The 26,536-nt window shown below is 36.9% G+C and overlaps 1 long non-coding RNA gene across 1 annotated transcript; it reads right to left on the reverse strand.

Moving 5' to 3' along the window:
* Window positions 1-51: 51 nt before the first annotated feature.
* Window positions 52-26,520, reverse strand: LOC106038685 (uncharacterized). Its single transcript, XR_007167321.2, has 5 exons — window positions 26,468-26,520; window positions 21,763-23,547; window positions 20,905-21,074; window positions 6,823-6,861; window positions 52-188 (listed from the first exon to the last, which is right to left on the reverse strand). It is a non-coding gene; the product is annotated as an uncharacterized lncRNA (long non-coding RNA).
* Between the last annotated feature and the right edge of the window lie 16 nt (window positions 26,521-26,536).

Genomic DNA, 26,536 nt, shown 5'->3' on the forward strand with positions numbered 1-26,536 from the left:
TTTAAAAGGAATTAGAGTATATCAAAGACATATGGATACTGACCTACACCTTGTTTTCCTGAAGAACTGGAGTCTGCCAATGGAAGTTTATGTTTCTCTCCAAGGGCTTTCTGCAGATTACGCTGTGCTCTGCACCATGTACACAATATTAAGATGTTCCCAAAAATCACCTGGGTATTTTGCAGTCCCTGGAAATAAAAGCAGAGAACTCTCATTACCTATTTTTATAACATTTCCTTAGAAAACAAACATATAATTTTAGATTTAGACGCAAATGCATACCACATTTTGCATTTGGACATATCTACATTATGCGCTGAATTGACTACAGGATAATTTATTCTGTCAAGAATTTTCTCAGTAGTGCTGGGAAATAGCAGTTCCCATAGTAGCCTAGAGCAGACACAGAGTGCCATGACACTATGGGCAAACTGAGGCCATGGCATCCCTTCAGGGATCACAGATTTTCACCTGCCTCCTGAAATCTGTGGCATCCATTGTAAACTTGGGCAGCACTCTTGGCCATAAAATACTTCTCTGGTGGTGGCTCAGATGGTGCTTCTTTTTAGGTGCTTGGTATCTCAACAGGAAATCTTGTAGAAGGTGTATATTTTAACATGTACATAATACAATGCGAGCTTAAGAGAACAATGTTGTACGAAAGAGGCTACTCATTATCAATAGAACACTAACAAGGTTAAAGTTGTTTTTGTTTGTTTGTTTGTTTTTAGTGAAAATAGCCATTTCATTGTAATAGACCTTGTAACAGGCCGTGTTTCTCCAACATAGCCCTTTTGATGCTTAGCCCAACTTGCCACCTCCCCATATCCGTGTTTTTGTAGATGGTCAGCAAAATTCCTGCTGAGGTCTACTGCCCAGGTGCATGAGTAGTCAGTGCATGTTACCATCTTACTTGTTTAAGCATATGTAAAAAAACAACAACAAAAATAAATATATATGTATATATATGAACAGAAAGTTGTTACATGCAGGAAAAAAAATTTACAAGGTATTTTAATTATCTCTGTTGTATGATAGAAGTAGCATTCCTTGTATTATGTATATAGTGCATATTATTTCTATGACAAAATGACAAAGAAAGATTTTTGTTTTGTTCGGGAGGGGTGCCACTATGCCCAAGTTCAGGGCTGACATTGCATTTCAGGGAAGCAAAATAAAATACAAATTTCAGTTAAAGCAATGAATTTTTCACATGGAGCAGATACATGTTCACAGCAGACATAATGCTCTTGAGATGCCTTGCTGTTGTGAACAGTAATTGCCTGCTAGCAGTTTGAGACCATTGTAATCACATACTGTATACTCGGACTAAAGTCTGGCATCATTAACCTGTGGTTTTGATTGCTTATTTATCATTCTTGGTCACCCCAATATTAAAAGAGAGGCCCTTAGGGAAAATGGAAGTTCTTTCCTTAAACTAAGGAGGGAGGAATTGCAACCATTCATTGTTGATACATTAAATTTATGCATAGTACCATTTTTAGCTATTTATCCCAGCTATATTAATGTAATGTGCTATGGTACATGTGCCACTCCATCCTATTGTTTTCTTAAGGCACTTTATCAGTGTGAGATATTGCTAATTCTAAAGTCAAGGTCATACTTCTCTGGTATGAATGGTGCCACTGCCCACAAGAAAAGTTATACTGAGGGAGGGTGATTAAACTGAGGGCTGCAGGATTTCTTTTTCTCATTTAGTTCATTAAGAGAACAGCTCCAGAGCAGAAAATATTTGCAAGCTGGAACTGAACTAAATTAAACAATTAATTTCTATAAGATTGACTTTTCTTGAGAATAATGTTCCACAGCAATCAGAGCAATCAGAATATCTATTTTTTTTCTCAAAATAAATAAATAAATAAATAAAACTTGTTTGGTCAACTAAATTTAATTTTATTTTCCTTTTTCTTCTGCATTTGTTCACCAAGACTATAAAAACTGATATGTCTGTAATTAGGGTACCAGCATGGATTAGTCACTGGCCCACTGCCTCAGCTAACCATTCTGTGTGTTGCTGGGAAAGTCAGTTAAGGTAGGTTCATTTTTCCTAATTTCACCATATAAAAGAGAAGCACCTCGTTTAACCTACCATCTTATATTCCCCTACTTGCAATAAGGAGGGAGAGAAAAAGAAAGAATTTTGAACTTTCAGTGGAATCAATCACTCAGTGGTGGTGCCTCCTCCACTACCGGATAAGAAAGTGCTGGCATTTGAAACTCAGTTATCTCTGTTGAACTGAAACTTTATCACATCCCTAGCACACAGAGGAGTTATGAAGATGACTGTGGGACATTCCAATATTAGGGCAGTAAGAGGCACATAAGAGCCATTGATAGACTGTGCACTTCTTGAACTCCCTGGCCTTCGCAGCTGGACACAGCTGAGAGAGTTCGTCAGTGTTCACAGTCCAAGTCTGGAGCACAAATTGGGCTGAGCTTGCTTTTTCCATTTTCGTCAATATTGAAAATATGTCCTGTATATGGTACTTCTCTGGCATTAGCCACAGAAAGGCCTTTACAGACTGAGTCCAACACCATAACATTTTTATAAATGCTTCACAGAAGTGTACAGATTTCACAGGCTTACATTGGCTTAAACAGGAGGAATTTTATGTGCTTTACCAATGTTACCTGAGGAAATATAACTCCCAAATGGTGAGTTTTCCAAAATACAGTTATAATATGGGAACGGATGAATGTTGGCTCTGGGTCAAACTTTCTTAAAGGACAGTTAAACCATTTTAGATATGGAACTTTCACAACTTGCTTGTTCTTAACTGTAAGTTTTGCTTTTGCTGATTTTTTTTTAAACTTGTTTAGTATTTTTAATCGAATTTCTCCTCTAAGACTAAACATTAAATTGAATATTAGATTAAATGTATCTTCTTTCATTTGCAACCACAGCACCTGGAACTGGAATCAGTTTGTATGCACATTCAGAAGTGAATTTTGAATGTTAACTGCTTTATAATCCTCAAAAAGGTCCCAGGAGGTTAAGCAAATATTACAGAAAAAATAAAGATAACAGGCACAGTAATAAAAAATATAAGTATTTGGGAAGAATGGCAGAAATCCTTTGCTTATGTATTGAAACAACCAGAGCATTAACAATAGTTCATAATTTTACAACGTTCTGGTGTACCTTTCTGCACCTAAAAAGACCACCTTCAGTTCCTAGAGTTTTAGAGATGCCTGAACTGGTTAGTGAGAAATAGAGCTTTTGTGGTAGTAGAACATTTCTTCATAGCAATGTTAAGGATTCCTTATATTGGCTTTCTTCTTCTTTTTTAAATTAAGTAAAGAACAATAATGCCTATGGCATAATTCTGAAATCAACAAAATTAAATCACCACAAAACCATGGATATTGAAATCACTTTTACCCTATTTGTTTTTTACCTGGAAATGCTTAGGAGGTCAATTTTTAACACATAATTTATTCAGCCAATAATAGATATAATAGGAAGCGTCCAATTTAATTTATAACTAGTAAAAATGCACCAATGGCATGGAATAACTCTTAAGTATGAATATAACATCACCGTAACTGGCAAGTCCTAATCTTAATACACGAAGTCTAATAAGAAGCCTGTATGTGAAAGCAATCCAGTTTAATACTATGGGTTTATGTAATTTCATTTGGAATTACTTTTATATGTTTCTAAATTGAACTAGGTCTACAATATGCAAAAATACAATATACATGTTGGAAATGTATACATCGTCTTGAACGGAATAGTAGACAGTGTAAACATTAAATTTGAATCACAAAATACATCGACTTTTAAAACACATATTTTGTAGTCTATTTTTAAACATTTTGCCAGTATTTTTTTCATCACTGGAGCTGGGATAACACCAACCCTGCAGCAGTATTTCAGTGCAAGGGAGAGCGTTTTTGCACTCATTCTGCCCTGTCCAGAGTACTAGAAATTTCACAGCACTTTGATCGGAAGAGTCCTACTTTCCTTCCTAGATGAGATTTGAATAACCATCTGTGTGTTTGGATGACGGTAGAAATTAAACTGAGTATGGCGGACACTTCCTTTAGCAGTTTCCCTGTCACTAAAGGGAATGAGAGTGTAATTTTATAAGTCCAATTATAGGATGACTGTTGAGCGGCTGAACACCAAGTCAAATGCAAAGTAAAACACAAATTGGATGTATCTCAATGTAGATTGGTTTTGTCTCTTACACCTCTGTACTTCAGAATTGTACTGTATCAGTTATAAAGCCTTGTTCCTGAACCAGAGAACTCATAAACCATTTATATGACATGCCAGCCTCATTAACTAAAATGTATATAGCCTTGTTCAAAGCCTTAGTAAGTCTAAAATAAATACTCATAATCTGCAGCAAGAATTGTGATTTTCTTTTTCATTTGAACTTTTTCAAATTATCTGGTGTGCATGAGCCATCTCATTCATTCAAGTACTGCCATATCATTAGGACATGTAATTTAAAATTAATTAAACATTAAAAAATGAATTATTGAACAATACATAGGTGCTGCAGACTCCATCTGAGATAGAATTGGACATTTCTTCCTTCTTCCTGAACACTGATATCCTTAAAAAGATTTGCTGGGACAAGAATTCATCTTCTATCAAGTCTGTATCTCCTTCATGAGGGGGCACTTCTTTACTGTGAGGGTGACAGAGCACTGGAACATGTTGCCCAGAGAGGCTGTGGAGTCTCCTCCTCTGGAGATATTCAAAACCCACCTGGATGCCATCCTGCGCACTGTGCCCTAGGTGATCCTGCTCGGCAGGGCAGTTGGACTAGATGATCTTCAGAGGTCCCTTCCAACCCCACCCATTCTGTGATTCATGCACTTTACCAGCTACGTGAGTGTGCATACCTCGTCTAAGTTACTATATTAATATTGAATACTGTATATGAACTGTTTGTTTCGATGTTCTTTGTATAAATCTACAGATTTGTCTAGTAGGCTGTTAGAAAAGCAAACAGGAAAAATGGAGAATGTCTTTAGGCAAGATATCTCACAGCAAACTCTCATAATATAAAGCCTGAACTGTTCACAAAATTCTTATATTTTGACTTCAGCCATGTCAGAAAACTGTTTTGCCAAAACTGAGGGCCAGACAACCAAAAGGATTGTGGCTGATTAACAAATATCTCCAGGGAACTAGAAAGAGAGGTCACCCCTGGTGAACTGTTGCCCTGCAAAACCACCTTCTTCCATGCCAAATTCACTGGCTGACCACTGTCTGCTTGGGTCAGCTCACAGGACGCCAAGTTCATGTGCAGTGAAGAAACCTGGGAAATGCTCAGCTCACTTTGGGTTCCCCCAAAGGCAGCCTGGACAACCCAACTTGTCACAGGCCCCTTGGCCAAAAGCTGCCCTGCAGAGTGGTGCCAGGCACAGACACTGCGTCCTTCAGATCCTCCCTGTATGTCTCTCCCGCTCCAGAGCCCCTAAACAGAAGTTGCAAGTGAGAAAACCAGTTATACCAAATGATTCCCACCATGTGCTGGGGTGGTAGTGGCCACTTGCAGCATCCCCGGAAGACCAGTAGCACACGCTGGGTGCTTTTTTATACAACACCTACAACACTCACAATTGTGGCCAGTGCTTCCTTACCATCCAGCTGGCCTGGCCAGCTATATTGTTTACAACCAGATCGGCGCTGTCCACATAAATATACATTAAGAAATACACACCCCAAAAAAGTCAAGTGACACCTAGCAGGCCCATAAAACCAGATGAATACTTGGCTGTGTGGAACTGCAGCACTCTGATAGAGACTTGTACTGTTTTAAGTTTAGTATCATTTTCAGTGGATACCTTTTCTGCAGAAAAAAATGTTTTTTTGTATCACGCTCTTTTGAATAGGGTCAGCTTCCAGAAGTTTACAGCATGGTCAACTAAAATTAGTGGTATAAATCACATGGTTCAATTATTTCAAGAGAGCTGAGTCATGTTATGCCATTAACAATTTTGCAAATGTTTGTGTATGAGTATTTATGAAGAGTGAACTCCTGTCTATACATGTATTCTCCTCAGCTTTAATTCAGTGGAGATACACCATATCACAAAGTAGCTAGTACCTGGTGGTTACACCTGCGTTTGAACTCAACACAAAAAAGTCTCTTAGATTTGCATCTACAACTGACATTTGACATATAACCCTCTAACTTGCCCTTGTAGGACACTACAGCATTAAAATCTGAGTCTTGTTTTGCACTGCTCAATGCCATGCATGATCTCTGTACTTCCCTTAAGTATACAAACCAGCTATGTCAAATAGCACAAATCAAAACAGTAACATGATGGTCACTTTGAACAAACAAACTTGACTATAATAATGCTAGAGACAAGGAGAATTACGTCTCATGAGTAGAAATTCTGAGCTAAAGAATTAATTTATGTTTGTTTGAAAGACATCAGTGAAACATAAAGATGTTCAGGAATGTTTAATCCTAAAGGGAATGAGATTTATCAAAGCAATTTGAAAGGATAATACGTTCATTTCTGGTTCTAAAGGCAAACAAAAGCCAAAAGAGTAAAAGCATCATACATTAAAACCTCAGAAGCTATTTTTCATCCTGGCAACTTAGGAGCTATTTTTCATGCTGCTATTATTATCTCAAGTTTGATGCTACAATGAAAGGCAAATCTGGTTCTGGTAAGCAATTACTAACTTGCGATGAGCATTAGTTTTACATTTAAAGATCAAAGCAAACATACATAAACAATTTTAAGTACATGCATATCCTATGCTTTATGATCTCTCTCCTAGTTTTATATTCATTCAAGTTCACTGTGTTTCTCACTTACCTTAATAAGTCCAGAAGCAACTGGATGAGCAACTGGAATCTGTATTGAAAAGAAAATGGAGTTTATTTAGTTTGTAGATAATATGTAATGGATGAAAAAGTTCGGCAGAGATTATCTCAATAGATGAACTAGACAGGAAGACCAAAAGATATTACTATTGAGTTCAGTAGAGAGACTATCACACACTTTCCTGATTGTGTTATATTCTTCCCCTTTGAAAACAGCTATCAACCAAATTATCAAACTATTAATAATACATATTTATTTAAAAAAAAATCTTATTTATCCAACCAATCCTAAGGATAGAGTTCACCATAACTAAAATAACTATTCAAGTGTTATCGTATCACAAGAAGGAGGAAGGCTGGCAATTTTCTTCATTTCAGAAAAAATGCCATGAATGTTTTAGCTTCTAACTACTCTTTCCAGAAATGAATTTGAACTACAGCTAAGGAATCTGCAGGTCATCACTATGATCAGATTGTGAAGTCCTTACATAACTAAATTCCACTTGGGATCCATTCATGTACTATTTTTAATGCTTGAATGAACCTGGCCCTTTGTTTCTGCTGTCCCCTGTTTGGTCTAAACTTTTCAACTGTGTAAGAATGACATCATTTTGAAATCCTTACTGAAAAGTCTAGTTTCCAAGCATTTTATGAAGAACTAAAGTGTAATGATTTCAGTTCAGGCTCTAAATAAAACAAGTAAGAACTTGGTTTGACTAAAACACACTATATTGTAAGGTGAAATAATAAAAATATGCTTCATTTCACCTTAGGACAGACTGCTAGATATGATTTATTTACAGTAATTGTAAAATGTTATGAGCTGTTCTTTTCTATTCACATATAACAGATTCTTTTAAAGTGTGTACGATACTAAGTATAAAAAAGCAAATCAATGGCAGATTCACAATCATTTTGCAGATGGTGCTTAATGTACCTGTAAAAATATCTAAGCCTATTCTACATGCAGTAAACTGCTGATGAGAGAACACTTGATCATTTTTAAGAAACCAAGTTCATCTGCCGAAATGCTTGAGAATCACCTCAAATTAAATAGATCAATACCTTCAAGAGCACTGACCATGTGGAGCTTAGTATCGTGGTCACTTTAGACTCACTACTGCATGCTCATATTGATGTTCACATGAGACATCAAAGGCTATTTCCAGCTACTGATCACTTCTAGTTGTACAATACAGTAAAGCTGTGATATTGAAAATGCCTACTGGAAATGCCTAAAGACAATTATATATATATTTTTTTCTGCTCTATATATCTACTTCAAAGCTTTTTTTTTTTTTTCTGCTCTATATGTCTACTTCATGATCAGGGCTTCCATTAGCTCTACTCTCCGGACCTCACCACTGACTGACTAATATAGCAGATACTTGCTTCTGTGCTATAACATAACAGATTTAGGTAGTTAAAACTGCAGATATGCCATTCACAGGATTCAAAAAAGACCTGGTTGCAAAACTTCCAGTTAGTTCCAATGTACTCATTCCAGCTCTCCTGGATGCTCAATACCTGTAGAAATGACCTTGAGTTCACTTTATATTGAATTTTTTTTTTTTTTTTGGGGGGGGGGGTGCATAGGTGGGTGGGTAGAGGGAATCATAATGTGAATGTCTGGAGAATTAATTTATATTTTTTTTTGAAGTAGCTGTAGAGTTTTAGCTTTGGTTTCTAATGCACATAAATTGAAATCATTTTCATTTATAGTCCAAAAGGCTTTTTTTTTCTTTTTTTTTTAATGGTCTGAAGTACGCCATTAGTTTTACATATTCTTTTACACTGGTTTGACTTAAAACCAATCTAGCTGTTTTGTTACAAATGTTTTTAGTTTTCAAGTAAACTAAGTGGCAGAGCAACTCAAAACACATTGAATTAATTTAAAATATTAATATCCACAACTGTCCCTAAATAAAAACAAAGAATTACTGTAGACTTATTGAGTTTTATTTCTCACAGTTCTTATTTTTAAAGTATAGCAAAGCATATTGCATATATTCACTTAGTTTAAAATAGCAAATCAGCAACACAAGGATTGACATATTCCTTTTTTCCTTGTGTCTAAAACATTTCTTTATACGGAAAAAAAATGCTTGATTTCCTTTCCCTTCAATGCAAAAATAATCCTGTAAATGCACTTTTCATGTCCCAATGTGTAGTCACTTTGCTGAACTTTTAGATTCTGCAATTAGATAAATCAGATTTCCTAGTGAAGAACTAAAGCTGCAAGTACAATTTATCTTCAGTTCACTAGTAATAGGGGCAGTTACTATCTTGGGACCAGATCCTGTAAACATGCACATGAATAGCTTCACCCATCACGGTTGGTCCAGTGATGACCATTATGCTGTTCATGTGAGCTAGGACATATGCAACCATTCCCTGAGGTGGAAAATGTCACAGGGTACCAGTCCTGATACTCTAAGAGGAGATGGTAAAACTGAGTCATCATATAAACTCATAAATTAGATTACACTGAGAAAAAAACTATAGCCAGGAATACCAAATGGTACTTTTTTACATCATTTTTTCCTATTACATTAAGGATGTACCTTATTTACAACAAGGCCCAACTTGGAGCTCTTACTAGTTGCCAGCTACAAACAGCAATGCAGGGCATTTTGCAACTGCTGTCAACAGAGGAGCAAGACAGAATAGCACAGATGAAGCATTTTTGCAAAACTGGCTCAGCAAACAGCATCTGCTGAGCTGGATGTCAGCGTGGCCCTCCTGCTGTGGTCTCTGGTGAGAGCAGCCACAAAGAGCAGGGGTCCCATCAGCAGGTGGGCCAAAACAGGAAGAGTAGCAAGAGCAGGTCCCAAAGTCCCCTTTTGGTGACCTTGGCTTGCAGCGATGGAGAATACCTGCAGTATAGTGCTTGCATTGTGATTATTAGGTCTCAGAGAGGCCACCAGGAGATAGCAGTAACCTGCAACCATTTCTGGTTGTAGTTGTACCAATTGCCTGCAGGCCGGCCTGCAAACTCCTCATGAACAGTCTCCTTATGCAGTTCCGTGTTATGCTGATTCATTGCCTCGTTACCCTGCTATTTTCCGCTGTGCTTTCACAGATGTAATGCCTCCAGGATTTGACCCACATGGAGGCTACTCCCACAATCTGTCCCAGTGACCTTTGAGGAGTGTTAATGATTTAATGGTAATGGTAACAGCTACCCACTTCAGAAAGGGTTGTGGAGACTGGGGCGTAAGAGGTCATTATTGTTTAACCACATTTGTTTTGCCTTTCTTCTCAGAAACTTTAAATCAGAAGACATTTCCTTAAGCAGAATGCCCAAAGTGACAGCTTTAGGATGTGTGAGAAAGACACAGTTAATTTAGTGCAAAAGATAAGACATTTCCTTGGGGAAGTACTAATTCCAGGCCTATTACCCCTCAGTGTCATTTCATATTAATGCATTGCATAGAAGGGGATGCTAAATCTTATTAATTGAAAAATATTTGTCTTTTGCTTCCTAAAATAATTTTTTGCCTGGAGGTTAAGGAGTCTTAAAATTATTTCTGAACTACATCCAATTTCTGGACAGTTTATTGAAAAGTGGAGAGTGAAATTTGTCTGTTGCCTTGTTAATTTACATCAGACAAGAGGAAGAAGAATGATGCTTTTTGGTGACCCAAATAGCATAGTTACATAAAAAGATAGTTACAAATACAAAGTCCAGGCATATATAACACGTTAAGATTTGCCAGATGTCACAGACATCCACACGTGTGAATACGTGTGTACACGTCATAGTTACATATGTAAAGTAGAGGGGTAACTATCTAAACACAGTGGCTAAAGCAACACACAGGAAAAGAACTTAATGCAACTTCCCTCTCCCTTTTTTATGGCTGAAAGTTCCAAAAGTACCAAAATTACTGATTTTAATCCTTTTAGGTGTTTTATTCATAAGCCATGAAATGACCTCACAAGAAGAAGAAAATGGAAATATCCTTTTAACTTTAGTGTGTTCTGTGCAGGGATATTTGAAAACTGTGATCCTGCTTTGTTCAGCCTTTGACTCATCACAAAAAGAATTGCACATGGCCATGGTCTTGTCCCCTCTTTCCCCAAAGTAAAGAATGAGGTTTGAATTGAAGTCCTCACTTTGACTGGCATAGACACTAACCAGCACAAGGAGTGTCCTCAAGAGCATGGTTCCCTTCATTATATATGACAACCTGGATTAAAAAGCATTAAAACAATATACTTAATTGTATTTTTGGATGGTCTTCCGGGTACAATGGTGCCATGTTATTTGTTTTAGAGGTCTCAACATAGAGGTTTAAATGCACTCTAATTTGGGAGGCAGCGTATTTAAATTGGCACTCTGCAGCTTGATGCTTCTATAGAGACACTGTCAAGCCCACGCTCTCCAGGTTACTGCTCTGCTTGCAGAACAGTTGTTTGTTATTTTTTTGTTTTGTTTTTCCTTGAAACTCCTTCCAACCAACTGCACTCCTTCCACTTCTCATGCTCACATAATGGTCATGTCTCCTCTGATCTTTACTGAAGAAAAAATATTTTCCTTTTCTAATTCACTCCTTAGCCATTGTTTTCCCAACCTCCAGTTCTCAAGAAATATGATTTCTTAATAAAAAAAAAAGTCTAATTAAGCCATTTATCAAACTTTTCCAAGTGGATAGAGTGACAAATTAGCCCTATCTTCCACCAACAATCTGATGGATGGGAAGATAAAGATGCAGAGGCTGTTATTTTAGCTGGAAGCTCTCTACTATATCAACTGTTTGGCCCCAAGCCAAAAGCCCCTAAGAGATGACAAGAACTAATGATGAGTCTATGAATTTTATGCAGTGTGAGGCCTGACATCAAAAGAATCTGCCCTTATTAGCAAAATCTCTATGCCTTCTGCCTGAAAAAAAAAAAAAGAAAAAACCTCTTTTTTACTTACTCTAAGTAAACAAATAAAAAAATGCAACCTATATACAAATTTGCACAATAATATACTGCTGAGTTCTGGTTTTCTCTACAAATATTAAGTGATTGTTATGACACTACTTTTACATCCACCAAATGAGTCTAAGACAGGACAGACATCAAATAATTTTCCCAGAAGTCTTTATTTTTATTTATTTTATTATTTATACTTATTTTATTCCTTCAGAAGAACTGGGCTGTATGGCAGCCTGTGTACCAGATGCAATCTGTGCAAGTAGAAGCAAGGATGGAGTCCCAGTCAGAAGAAGTCCATCAACCTCATTAGGGTCAGGACCCCAAAACTTGCCCTGGATTTTTGAAACCCACCAAAATCAGATTCATAGAGGTGGTTCCACAGTCAGGACCAGAACACCAAAAGTTTCCTTGGATTTAGAGAGTGATTGGCAAAACTTATGGAAGAAAAATCCATCAAGAGTTGGGTCAAGCTCACACCAGCTCTGGCTCAGGAAGATCCTGGGCCACATAGCAACAGAGGCCAGAAAAGAATTCTGGGGAAATATCACTAATTGTTTTCTTAAGTTTTTCTCTTCCTAAGTATTCATCCTTGGTCAATATGCATATAGGACACATGATTTTAGACAAAATGAATGCTAAGTCTGATACTGATCTTATGCAACAAGATTACCTTCAAAATTTGTAGCTTATATCCTTCTCCCTTTTCACCAGATTTTTTAATATACATTCATTCCAATATTTAATGGAAAATGTACATACAAGGTGGAATACAGTTATTGCTCTGATGGAATGCAGGAATAAAGAAGAATACAATGGACAGGTTAACTTCTCAGGAAAACAAAACATTTTAATGCTTGATTAGAAAAGTTTGACTGAAAACAAGCCATTTTTGCAGATACTTTATGTTACTGCGAATTAGAATTCAAATCCTTTTTTTTTTTTTCCCCCACATTTTTCATAGATTTCTTGATGTCTCATTTTTTATTACATTTTTCTTGTGGAAATAGAACAGCATTCAACTTACTGGCAGATTGAGAAACTGTAGTACTGCTTTGTAAAATCCATCTGCAGTAAGTCTGTGTAGCTGAGAATTCATATACCTGGTCAGATTGATTCATCTTTTCAACAGGATAGTTTTATAGCATGGTATTACAAACAACAATGCATTGAAAAGAGGAAATAATTATGTTACAGTCATCCATATTCAGCACATCCTGAAATATTTTACCTTTGTTCTCCAGTCTGCATTTAATATTATGTATAGAAGCTGCACTATGCAAAACTAGGGTATGTAATCAATCTTGAACTTTCCTGTGTCTAAGTAAAATGCCCTGTATTCATCCCTCTTCTATAGCCACCTATCCATCAAGCAGCTTACCCTGAAAGTGAAAAACAAGTGGCTTTGCACTCTTGGAGTTTTTCTTTCTTGTCACTTTTCAAAGAAGGGCATGCCATTTAATCTGCCACACTGCTTTTTAGCTTGAGACATAAAGGCCATTTACATTGCTTTATCAGCTGTAGGAATGTCCATAAACTCTGATGTTTTGGGGTGAGTTAAAAAAAACAGCTTGGAGTACGTGAGGTCCAACATAAACAATCATGGAAAGAATAAAAGAGAGCTTCTTAATACTGAAACCTTACCAGGCAACTTCAAAACAAGAAATAAGAATTCTGGTTGAGAATATAATGTGAACCATGCAATGCCATCATAATTCAACTTCCTTCTTCCTCCTGATGTGCTTGACATCCCTAAGTACAAGGTACTTTCTTCGCTGTTTATTGATAATAGGGCTACTTAGGAACTTCATTGTGGGTTCTTTATATGCTATTAACTTGTAACTTTTTGGATGAAGATGTAAATAAAGATAACACAGTGGCTGTAGTTTTCTACTCAGAATGGTATTTTTCCAATAAAAAATAAATGTAAGTATTATAGCAATATGCAATCAAGCATTCAAATGTCATTGCTTCTAACTCAGAAAGGCAAGTTCTTGAACAAAGAAGCTTAAACGCAATTTGGCTAGAAATTAAATGTTATTCAGCAAAAGATCAGTACTGAAGTTGTCAATGAACCAAACTGTCTGCTTACTTATAATTAGCAACATGGTCATTGTCTGGCTATCCTGGCATATTGTAAATAAGCCTGTGCAGACTATATGATTTAAGATTATTTAGAAGACAGCCTCAAGAGACAGCTAAAATAACTCCTTCTCTTAATCACTCGGTCAGCTTGGCTTAGGGGAGTAGTAGATACAACTAAGTCCTATTTAACCCTTTCTCAGTAAACTGAATAAAGGTTTGTTCCTTTCTTTAAATATTGCTCCAATTACTCTATATAGCAACCTCATTCAGAACTATAAGCATCAGATTTTTCAAAGCCTCCTGAATTCCCTAAACTTTTAAGCAATTTTAAGAGTTGTTGTTCAGTAATTTATACTTTATGATACAATTCCATGGAAGACTTTAATCAAAAGGTTTTCCCCAAATAAATAATAGCCAGAACTTTACTACACCCCAGACTTGTCTTTTGGTTGCCAGATGACCATTTGTTTCACTCTCTATTTCACTTTTTCATGCTCTACTTTAGACTTCCAGGTTGAGCTTGGCTAATATCTGGGAGGAAATTTGTCTGCTAAACATTTTAGATAGGCCAAGTCAGATAAATAAAAGGAGTAAATGTGAATGATTTACTCTGAGCTCTCACAGTCCTTAACCATTAGTTTGCAACCTGGATATGTTTTGGACCACTCCAACTAACTTTCCATCCAAAAAATCTGCTCTAGTTTGCAACCTGCTCCAGCAAACAGGTTGTACCAGATAACTTCCACAGGTCCCTTCCAACCTCAACCATTCTGTGATCCTTTGACCTCCTTTTCATAACTCCAGAAAATACAGCACGTCCATAAATCTACAGTTTCTGTCTGTAATACACATCTCAGCAGCTAACCTCAAGTTAAAATATAAGTTAACTCATCCTATCTTTCTACTTTAACACAGTATTTAATCAGTTAGGGCTGAAGGATACACACCAAAAGTTTGCCAGTAAATGTTGCCTGGTAGATTTTGTGGAAAATAACAAGTTCAGTCGGACAAAACTAAAAATAATTACATAAGCCCCATCTATCTATTAAAGCTAGACACAAAAGCAAACAGATTAGCCTTGTATGAACTTAGGCTTTTCCATCCTGTCTGTGCAAGTGAAATTGAGATACAGTGAATGCGACAGAGTTTAGAGATATCACTCAGCTATGGTAATGGAAGTACAGGTTTCAGCCACAGAAGGGATTATTTTTGTCTCAATATATTCTTCTAAATTGTGTTAATATTATGTATGTTTTCAACTTCAATTAATTTTAGGCTCTTGTATTGCAAAAAGCTTCTGGTTTTAGGAAGAGGTTCATGGGAGCATTAAGACAGATTTTGCTCACTGAATGACATATGAAGGCAGTAATGACTTTAGAGCTGCATGTCCTATTTTAGCTATTTCCACTATCAGGAAAAGATGGGTTGACCTACTTGTAAGTAACAAAAATAGCCAAGGATCTTTAAACAAAATCAATCTCATCGAGTTGAACAGAAATGGAGAAGTATAATTGTTCCATTTCTTTTCTCTTTCCAGATCAGGCACTGCTCATAGCATAACCTGGGGACATGCACATCCTGGCACAGGAAGCAGGAAAAAAAGAATACACCCACGGTGTCTTTTGCTTGACATAGTTAAGCATAGTCAATTAATGAAAATCTCAGCAGTTTGTTTTTGAAATATATTGTTTAATTCTAGGCCAAAGATCTTCATTGAGGATTTTGGTGAGCATCATTCCGTGGACTTGAAGATACAAACTTAAAGTAGAAGATACAGACTGGTAACTGAGACACACAAACACACACACACACAAAAGGTGGATCAGGAGAGATCAGAGACTGAAAAGATCATTTATTTGAAGGGATGGAATGGACTAATTATGAGCTTGATTTGGTGCAGGGCAATGTCCAAAGGGCATCTGGAGTCCCTTTCAGACCTTAATGAAGGGATGTTCTGTGTGAGGATAAACTTTCTGCAAGATTCTGGAAGTAACAGCATACAGTAACCAAATCTTAAGTTTAAAATCTTTTAGGATGGTTTACAAAACAGAAAGTATACATTTACCACAAGAGTTACATTTTTATTTCTAAACTTATATTGGTTTCAACCCTAAGAAACCCGTTTACTTTCGGGGGGGGGAGGGTTGAAGATGACTGAATATAAACCACTCTATCAGCTTGCAGATATTTAGTCCTTGCTTTATTCAAAAGCCTTGAATATCTCTAGCATTGTAATCACTGTTAGAATTCTACAATTAGACTTACACTACCTAACTTTTTTGGTATTATTAGTCTCATTTGCTATTATTCTAAGGATGAATATTAGCTACTTTACATTCAAACTCTATTTTCTGCACAAAGTCCTGTATGCAACTAAGATATGGTTAGCAGTTAAAATGATCAGCTGAGAGTATCAAAGCCTTTATGCAGCGTAATAACTTCACTAGATGGCAGTGGAGAGAAATATTAGATTATATAATTTCCTTTTTTTAATAGGACAGGGAAACATCCCAGTAAGTACTGCAGTTTATTAGTGTTGTCCGTGTTAACTACAGATCACAAGACGGCAATGTTTTTGCCTGCACAAAAGTCTGGGGGCTCCTGCCCAGTTAAATCTACATGCAAACATTTGCAGGAGCACTGCCATGTACTCCTCCAGTCCTGACACAGAGCTGCAGAGAGCAGCTCTTATTTATCCTTGTACCTTCGTGTCGCAACTGCTCTTTCTGTATCTTCTGTGTATGAATAAATATCACATTTCTGTTGTCATAGTCACTAAAGCAATCCCAGGGAAAGAATCAATGCCATCACGCATCAGGCAGTCCTGGGACCAGAAGCAGACAGAGAAGAGCTGTTGCTGCACTGGGTGGAGAGACAGCCTGGATGTAGCCAGGGCTGGGACCGGAGGGCGCAGCACAGCTGTCGTGCTGGGGGTGTGTGCCCGCCTGACCCAGGTCCTCTTGCCAGCCAGCAGGCTTCAAGAAAGGAAACAGGAGTCTTTGACAAAGGAGCACTGAAGCATTTCTAGAAGCAGGACACGACAGTGTCATGTCTAGAGCACAAGCAATTTTCTCATAAACTCAACTGTACCATGTTTTTTCCTGAAACTTGAAGACAGGGTTCCCCAAGGAAATCATCACACTGATGCCATAATCATGATGAAGTAAATGAGTGAACAGTAAGAAAAAGCTACAAAGAAATTTGAAGCGTTTTGTGAAAAATACTATTTGTATTCAAGAAAATTCTTTTCATTCTCAAGAACTCTTTATGCTGCTCAAATATTTTTGTTAGGAGAACTTAGCATCCCTTACAGCTGACTGAAGAAACAAAGAACAATTTTGGAGACTCCTGACAAAACTCCAAGACTGAATATTTCAAGCACCAAATCCTATAGCTCCTAAGTTTCAAAACCTTCAAAAATTCAACTTTTTGAATTCAGAGAATCGATACTTGCCAGCTTTTAGAAATTAACACTTGAACAAAAATTAAAATCCAGAATGGAGAGGATGATTTCTCCTGAGATCATGCCTTCAGTTAGAAGACTATCAGTGAAATTCTTCAAAAACTATGGAGTTGTCTGGCTTTGTTCATAATGTTCAGAAAATACAAATTATCATTTTGCACTTTCAGATTAAAAAAATATTAGTTTCTTCTATCACCAGATATAAATATATTTTCTAAGGTTTGTTTCTTGCCTTTGGAGAAATGTTATTTTAAAAATCGATTCAGTGACTAAATCATACTTTTCTGTACTAAGTCATGCCTTTACCTAGCAATGGCCAAGAATTTTTTTTAGTGATACCTTGTCCACTGACATCTCTTCTGCTTGCTCACCAAACTGTTTGCAATAGCTAGCAGAGAATCAGGATATTGCGAGTGATGATAAAAAACAAACCAGTTTTGTTGCAAGTGACTTCTTGACTTATGCCTGCTAAGCACAAATCTCCATTCTAAGACTTGAACTTTTAAAGGCATAATTCTCTGTATTTTTGTGTAAACATGACCAGATGAGAAACAGTTCCTTATGGCATTCATTCTCTGTGATTTCCCTTAGTTTTCCTCTTCACTGGCCTTAGAGAAACAAAAATATGTGGAAATACAAAGCCCTGGGATTTAGTTAGTGACACAGTGGGTTGGGTTCTCTGCTTTGCAACTCGCACATGGCTCCACTCAAACAAACATGTTAGATATGGCTGTCAGATATAGCTTGTTGCACAAACCAACCTGATTAAAAATATATAAATATATATAAATGACTGCCCCTGATCATCAAGAGGCAGGTAAAAATAAATGTTGGATTACATAGATTCCTAGGAGAAATACACTTCAAATTACTTTGGTGGGTTTCCCTAAATGGAGATATTATACATAAACAGCTATACTTGCAAAGTTTCTGGAACTGAATACACCCAGCAGTAACACAAAACAAAAGATCAACATGACAAAAAAGAGATGCAACTTATGCTCGCTCCAACCTGCATCACAGGAAAGTCATTTTCTTTTCTCATTACTATTAGCTTCATGCTGTATTTTCCCTGATGACTCCAATACACAGTGAAATGGCTCAGTACTCTGGTAAGAGGCTAAAACTCCTCTCAAACAGCCTAGAGACTGACAAAATTTTCCTTTTAGATCATTGCACTCACACAGTTCCTCTTTTTAAACTATTAGTTTAGTCTTACATGAGAAAAATCTCAATCACAAAATTATTATACCTTTTAAACCTTATCCTTACCCCTTTTTCCCAGACCTGCTCATAAATCAAGGCACTGTGGATTTGCCTGGAAGCTATGCCATCATATTACTCTTAATTTAGTGGCCAATCAATATTGATTTCTATGTTTCTCACTGCTATAAGTCATGACAACGTTTTAAGGTGCTGCTGATGAGAATATAGTATCTAGAGTTGTTCTGTCCATGCTCACGTGAAATGTGGAGTCAGAATGAAAAAAGATATTTACATGTGTATTTTCTTCTATATAATCTACATCCAACTGCATATACAGCAGCTGCCCTTGCTTTTCAAAACTACAAACATTTCCTAGTCTACTTAGTTTGCATTTAATTCGCTTCACAGCACTTGGATTCAGTACTACCACAAAAAATTTAGTGACCTATTTCTTTCCTGAGGTCTACAAGTAGGATTTGCATGATGGGGACATTGGTTAAATTAGCATCCTTTGGCCCATTGATAAGAACATAGCCAGCACAACACTCTGCTTGCAACGAGGACCGAAAATTGCTTTATTATTGCAATGATAATGCATCATTAAAATTAGACATTCTCTTCCTTATCAATTTCAAAATATAAATGCCTATGATCCTTTAAATGTTCTATTAGATTTATTGGCACTTATAATACCTAAATTAAATTGAAATAACCACAACAAAACAGGAAAATAAAAAACAAGCTACCTTTGTCCACCAAAGATCTTCATCCTTTTACTCACAAAGAACCCTCTGAGCAGCCTAAAATAGCTACCTCTGAGAAACTTGCTCTGATTTCCTAGGAGCTCAACACTGTTTCTCCCTTTTCTAAAGGGAAGTAGGCATTTAATTGTTTAGTGACTACAGATGATTTTTGCCACAGCCTGATTAGCGCCATAAAGACTATAACTATCATCAGCATTAAAAATTTACTACTGTTTGGCCTTAACACAACTGAAATGAGAGAAAATTGTTTTTTATGCAAACTCTTCTTACACTTTTTGCTTACAACATGCAGATTTCTCTGTGTTGTTGTTCTTGTTTTGTTTTGTTTTTCAGCCCATAGTCATGCAAAGTAACTCCTTCCGACTTGTCTCTTATCCCATACTACACAGTTCATGTAAAATGTTTATTGCAAATCTAAAGCTGGGAATCAGCCCTTATGTATTAATGCATCAGAACCATAGGTACATGGCAAGAAGAGGTTGATGCATGGTGATAATTTCCCTCTCCTTTCTCAGCAGTGAAGTATTTGGGGCAGGATCAGTGCAGTCTGCACACCTGTGGCTGCCCAGTGTGAAAGCCCACCCAGCCAGGAGAGCATGAAACACAAAGGAAACCCTCATCCTTCTGACCGTGCGTTTTAACAGCAGTTATATTACACCTTGATCTGGTTCTGAAGCTTAAACAATAGTGATATGAAGCTGAAGACTGAGTGCCACTTTACAAACTAAACTAAGTTTCATATATCAGTAAATCCTTGACCCAATTGGATTATAACTTAAAACCCTGATAGACAGCTACAATAGAAGCAGTGGAATAATAAAGCAGTAATTTTATGATGAATTCAAACCTAATTCTCTCTTAGAAATATATTTCATGTCGTAGCCTCTCACTTCCGCTCAGATTTGTATTCCCTTTTCTAGCAAGTATTTAAAAAGAAATATTTGAGTTTGAGTTCTATATATGACTAGATTATTTATCTTTTAGCTACATTTTTCTTTCAAAAGCAATTAAGAGTTCCAGTTGCTTGCCATGGACATTAGACGTGAGTTTTCAGCTCGTACAGTCACACTCTACTTGTGTTTACTATGCAAGACAGTTAGAACAGTATGTGGGAATGAAAAGACATCATTTTTGTGGAATTGAATGAATTGTATAAATTTTACTTCTGAATTGCTCTGCAAACTTGAAATTTTTACATGATTAAGAAGCCCATTCAGATGTTTTTCCAGTCTTTCATTTTCTGTCTTTGATGCATTTGCTATTGAGTTTTTCACAGCATATTAAGTTTTCCATATGGTTTCATTTACATTTCTAACACAAGAGACCGAACTTGCCACCATGTGTAGTTTAGGTCTTAATTGTAGGTCACATCTAACTAGGGAACATATAGAAAATGAAAAAGTCCTAGCACCTCTGTGGTTATCCCTGCTGAATAATTGCAGCAGTAGCTGAATTTTGCAGTACAGATGTTGGTAATTTGCCATTGAAAACCACCAGTATCAAACTGTCAGAGTCAAGAAATGGCTTTAATTATTTCCTCCCTGGAGTGGTAATAGCCACTGCTTGGATACTGCCAAAGCTGGAGCATGTTTGTGTGGGTGATTTCTTAGCACATTTAGCGAACGCAGCTTACCTGCACTTGCCAAACCTGCTGGCATCGGAGATTTGCTTCCAGTCAGTGCGAAGGCAGACCAAAGCGGTCGCTTCTACGAGGCACTAGATCATCTGGAGACCACCTTCATGAACTTTTTTTATTTTCCCTGGTCACCAAAGACTAATATTGTTTTTCTGCTTCATTGAGTACTGAAAATAGAAAATAAATCAGACAGAAAACTCTTGGAAATAACGATACAGGAAAATCCCTCTCTGGGAGGGAATAATTAAAAAATAAAAATAAAAAATCAGAAGCTGCAGAAAACTCAATGGAAAAATTCACTAAGAAGGAGGGAGGCGAGAACATGCGTTCAGTAAACTGTCCAGCTTTCTGCTAATTATACCTTTTTTTCCCCATGGCTATAGGTTACTAGTGAAGAAGCCTGTATACTCTCAGTGGTAATACTGAGGTCCAGAACCATTTTATGCCCAGACCTTTGGCCTCATCCTTGTAATAAAAAGCAAGACAATGCTCATGCTTTGCTTGCTACCCTATTCTTCTAATAAAGAGCTTTTTTTCTACTAAGTATTCTCTAAACGTGAACTGAATATAGTGATAAACCAGCAACTCAAAAATAAAAGAAAATAAAAAATCAAGAGCAGGTCAAAATGTTTTCAGCATTTCATAGCAATTCTTATATTATTCTCTGTCCTTCAAATATACCCAAACCCCAGAAAAATTACATACTGATGTTAATGTGAACATTTCCACAGGAGCCTGCAAATGGCTTTGGCTTGTGCTTCAAAAGAATGAATAAAAGTCCTTGAAAACAACTGTTGGGCTAGGATGTTTTATTCCTCATTCCCATACTCTATCTATCTGGTAAGATGATCTAACCTGTGCATCCCTGAATGATATCTTGACTCCGAAGTGGGGTAAGGTTTTTTCTCCCTAGATGGCTGCAGGGATTTCTGGCCTTCTGGTAGAAGGGTATTAAGGCAGGCTGATGCAAAGTTTTTGTGAAGTCTGGAGGAGCTTCTCTCCATTGATCTTGGTGGCCTTTGGATTAAATCGTAGCAGAGCAAAGAATCACTATGATGTTCAAGCAATAGCCTTGCACTTGGCCAGCAATAAAGTGCTCTTTCTTTAATGTGCACGCTTCAGATATTTGTGCAGCCTGAGCACATTTTCCCACACACATTCACCTTCTCTTCTGCTAACCGCATGCCACAGGACTTCCACCAGGATTGCTGGTGCAACACCACAAATGTAGCATTAATGGTCTTGGTGTTACTCAAGAAGGCTGGGTGGAAGACTGGGAGAAGCAAGACATTGCTTATAAATAAGAAGAAATACTACGAGAAAAAAACAGCCTAAAGAAATATGTTGGGATTCCTTTGTTTGGAAATACTTGCCAGCCAAGAAGTCTTTTAAGGCATTAAAAACTTACCTCTAAGTTGTGCAACGTTTGCTATTAATTTGTACAATGTTTATAGGCACAACCAAGGAAGAGGTCAAGGAACGTTTTAAATACAACCACATTTTCCTTCATATTATTTTTGTTTTCTTTCTTTTAAGGTTAGCTATAAAAAAATAAAATATTTTGAGAAAAAAAATAGAAATGATTACTACTTTAAAACAAGGAACTCAGAAAAGAAATGAAAATGTGTTTTTTCCAACCCCAGCAAAATAAAGACCCACATATTCTACTGAGTTTTTCATCACTCACTAAGATATTTTCAGATATTTTTCCAAATACGCCTCTGCAATAAATATTTCTATGTAGTGACAACTTCTAATAGCAGTGATTTCTGCTGCTAATATTACACCAGAGTAATGGTAACAAACACTATGTGTCAGTATCACAGACTCTTTGACCATTATTGAAAAAGATTATAATACTGGTAATAGAGGTTTGTGATCAATAGCTATTAAAGTTTTGCTATTATTCCTGCAGAATAGCTAAAAGTATAAATAATAATGAATTATGGAATGTTCTCTAGTGTCTCTGCATGGGCAGGAGTTGTTTCAATTGCAGCAGGCATGTCTTGTGTGTGGCATATCTCACAAAACTGATATCTATGCACGGAGCTAGGTGTCATTGACATCCAACTCACAGCTGAAACTATTTTGGAGTTTTGTTAAGAATGACAAGATTTGATGAATGGAGATTAATGATTAAAATATTTCAGCCTTTCTAAGTCCTCGCACAATGTGACAGCAAATAAGTCTTCAAAGAGATTTATTTTTGTTCCTAGCAGCTGGATATCTAGAGTCTGCCATTCCTGAGGGAGTCCCAGAGACCTACTTGATGATGGGAGCGTTTCACAGCTGTAAGAGATGTGGGTTGTTACACAACGACTTGAACTATAACATATTTTAGTGAACAGACTCTTAAAACCCTGAGGTTTTCTAATTGACTACAGCCTGCTTATCGCTGGAAACCTGCAAGCTCCCATGTTGTAACACGAGGTAGTGAAAGCCTGTCTTTAACATGTAATTTAATTACAAGGAAATTACTCCAGAAAAAAAAATAAAATACTTCCACTCCATTTTCTGCTGTCAGAGGTGCAGGTGGGCCAGGAGACTTGCTGACGTGAATTAGGTGATGTGATTCCTGATGGACCATGGCAATGGTACCGGTCTGAGGACCATTTCAGAATGTACAAATGTGAATAAAATCTGCAATGAGAATAGCGGATAAGTGGTGCACACTGGTTTCTACGAAATAAAAATCAGGAAATGGCAGAGAAATTGTCCTCCATCTCATGAGGTCCTTATGCAGACAGCAGTGAGATATACTCTGTTGTCAGTGCCTTTTTTTTTTTTGGCCTTTGACCATTGTGATGGTGCCAAAATTAGCGCTGTAAGATCAGATCTAGAATCACCTCTTCAGAGAAGAAAACACCTGCAATGGATATCATCAAGGCTCCCTTCTCTAAGGCATAATGGCAATAATAGTATTAAAGGCCTTTATGATCCGTAGAAAAATATTCGTTATTATCACTTACAAAGGAAAAGAGGTGTGAAAATTCATTGTTTTGTGTACGTACACAGAATATTTATTGGCAAGGTCATTATTCAATTAGAAACATATCCATTTTGAACTTGAAAGAAAATTTAATTTGGACATTGCCTGAGAAACATTCCTGAAGTCATGATGATAGGAATAGAGCTTTGGTAAAGCACTTTTTACAATCTGCATGCACACTTAAAAATCACTTTGAAACTCATCAAAGATTTAATTACAGGCTCTGTAGTGATCTATATTACCAGGCCTTGATTATTTTTGAAAAAATATACTACATTAACTTACATATGATGGAGTTGTAGATTTAAAGAGCTTTAAAGTATTATAATTAAAATTAAATAACCATAAACAAAATTAATGAATAACGTTTTCTGGTTCGTATCCCTAGTTTTTATGGACTCTATTGACTTGCTGATTAGTATGCTGAAAGTAGTCATTTTCTATCATACAACCATAATTTTGAATGGCTGCATTTGTAGATATAATTCTTCTCAAACCCGAAACGATAGAGGATGAAACTACACAGAGTTCCAGAAATGCAGGTACTGCCTTGAAGTAGTAAGAATAATAAAAAATCTAACAATTAGCACTTCGATGTTATAGGAGATAAATATATTAATTATTGGAGTTATGATTTGCATAGCTTGCATTAAGAATATTATTTTGAAAAATCTAATTTATTTCAAGTAAGCTGTGGCAATTGATTCACAGTAGAAATAACAACAACATCCCAGGGAGATTAATCTTTTTTGAACCACATACTTAATCACAATATGATAAAATGTAGTGTAACAATTTAGGTCAGCATGAAGCATTTCATTTGACAATAATTTATTATTGTCACTCTATTTTGACATGCTTTAGTAATTTTCATTTAGCATCCTGCTGTCTTGCCTCAGTCATATACAGCATCTTGTCACAAAACAATTTGAGTTCTACTTTGATTTTTTCCCCAGGAACAGAGACTATGTGTGATGTCTGATATTTACATAGTGCCGGTCAGCTTACAGACATCATGTCTTAAAGACAGAAAAATCCAATAATTTTGGATTAAAAGAAAAATCCAATAATGCCAATTTTGAAGCTATTAATTTTCTTGTATTTCAGTGCCAGAAATCAAACAACTGGCATTAGGCATGCTTACGGGTGAATAACAGCTGGCTGAGGGAACACGGGCAAAGATTTGAAGGTGGATAAGATCACTGTGAGAATTACCTCAGCAAAATAACTAAGTATAAAAAAAGCTATTCATTTGAAAGAAGGAAGATATCTTAAAGGAAACCAATGCTTTAGAAATGGTAATGCAATTTTAGATACACCAAATAAATGGAATATTTCACAGCACTTTGAAGACTTTAAACGTCTATTTATATTTTCTATAATATATCCATCTGCTAGGAGGAAACTAGACAGTTTTGCATTCTCCATGGATAATGCTGAACTCCACTTTGCTCTAGCAAATTCTTAAATTCCTCAGAAAAATCAAGAGGAAAACAGTCTTTGGAGAAAGCCAGCCAGTGTCCTTCACGGTGGATCCACATCAGACCTTGGCAGTGGATGCTACACTTTGTAAACACATTTGTGTGTGTTTTTTTTTTGTTTGTTTGTTTGTTTTTTGTTTTCCTTTTGATATTTTGGCACATTTCTTTCCCATATATTCCTTGATAAAACAAAGCTGCTGGATTGATCCATGCAGCTGTGCCTGAAGCAAGGGGTGCAGGACACAGTCCCAAGTGGCACAACCCAGGGTGCACTAAACCTTCCCCAAACATGAATGTTTCTGCTTAGGTGGTAGCAGAGCTGTCATCTCACGAGCTGGACTGTGGCTACCAGCAACGCGAGGCTGCTTGAATCTGGTCCTCATTTCTTCTTTGCAAGACCTTGATGACCACAAGAGTGAAAAATAAAAGAACCTTAAATCTATTTGGGGATGGAGAAAGGGGGGAAGTTTTTCTTCACTGCGGGTGAGTAGCTACTGCACATTCCTGTAACTGCTGACTTTTGGGTGTTTTTCCCCTTAAGTGGTTAAGTAAAAATAGATGTAGATAATGATGAATTTAATTTCCACCTGAAACTTTTACTGGATCAGGTCTATAGGGAAGTAGATTTCCAGTGTGTCCTCAGCTGCGGAAGGAGAGACAGGTGCAGGCTGAAAAAAAAGGCTTGTTATAATCACTCCTCTTCAACACAGCTGGCTCAACAAGAGCACAGAGGTTTATTTGGACCATGCTTGGAAAATGGGAATTTCTATCTTTTTGTTCTGTTCTTAATGTACTGTGCAAAAAGGTCACTTGTTCTGGCAGTGGCTAATATACAACATCTGAGCAGACCCTTAACTGGGCTAAATTGCCATAGTTCAGCAGAATAAATAGCCACCACAGCACTCACTGGCCAAGGAGCCACTTTAAAATGCTTTTGATTAATTTCCTGTTACTAAGTTGGTCTTCAAATGCCTCTAGATAACTTCCTGGCAGTGCAGTTAAAACCCAATTTGCAGAGTGGCGTTTCCGTAGTTTTTCCTTTGATTCAGAAGCCAGCAATTAATGCTTCCTATTTATTGTATTTACTCACCTCTGCCGGTGGCCTCAGTGGGGGGTTGACTTGAGAACATTCCTGGTGCAATCTGCATTGACATAGTGC

Source organism: Anser cygnoides, chromosome 4, assembly GCF_040182565.1.
Source record: "Anser cygnoides isolate HZ-2024a breed goose chromosome 4, Taihu_goose_T2T_genome, whole genome shotgun sequence".
In the NCBI taxonomy this organism is placed as follows: Eukaryota; Metazoa; Chordata; class Aves; order Anseriformes; family Anatidae; genus Anser; species Anser cygnoides.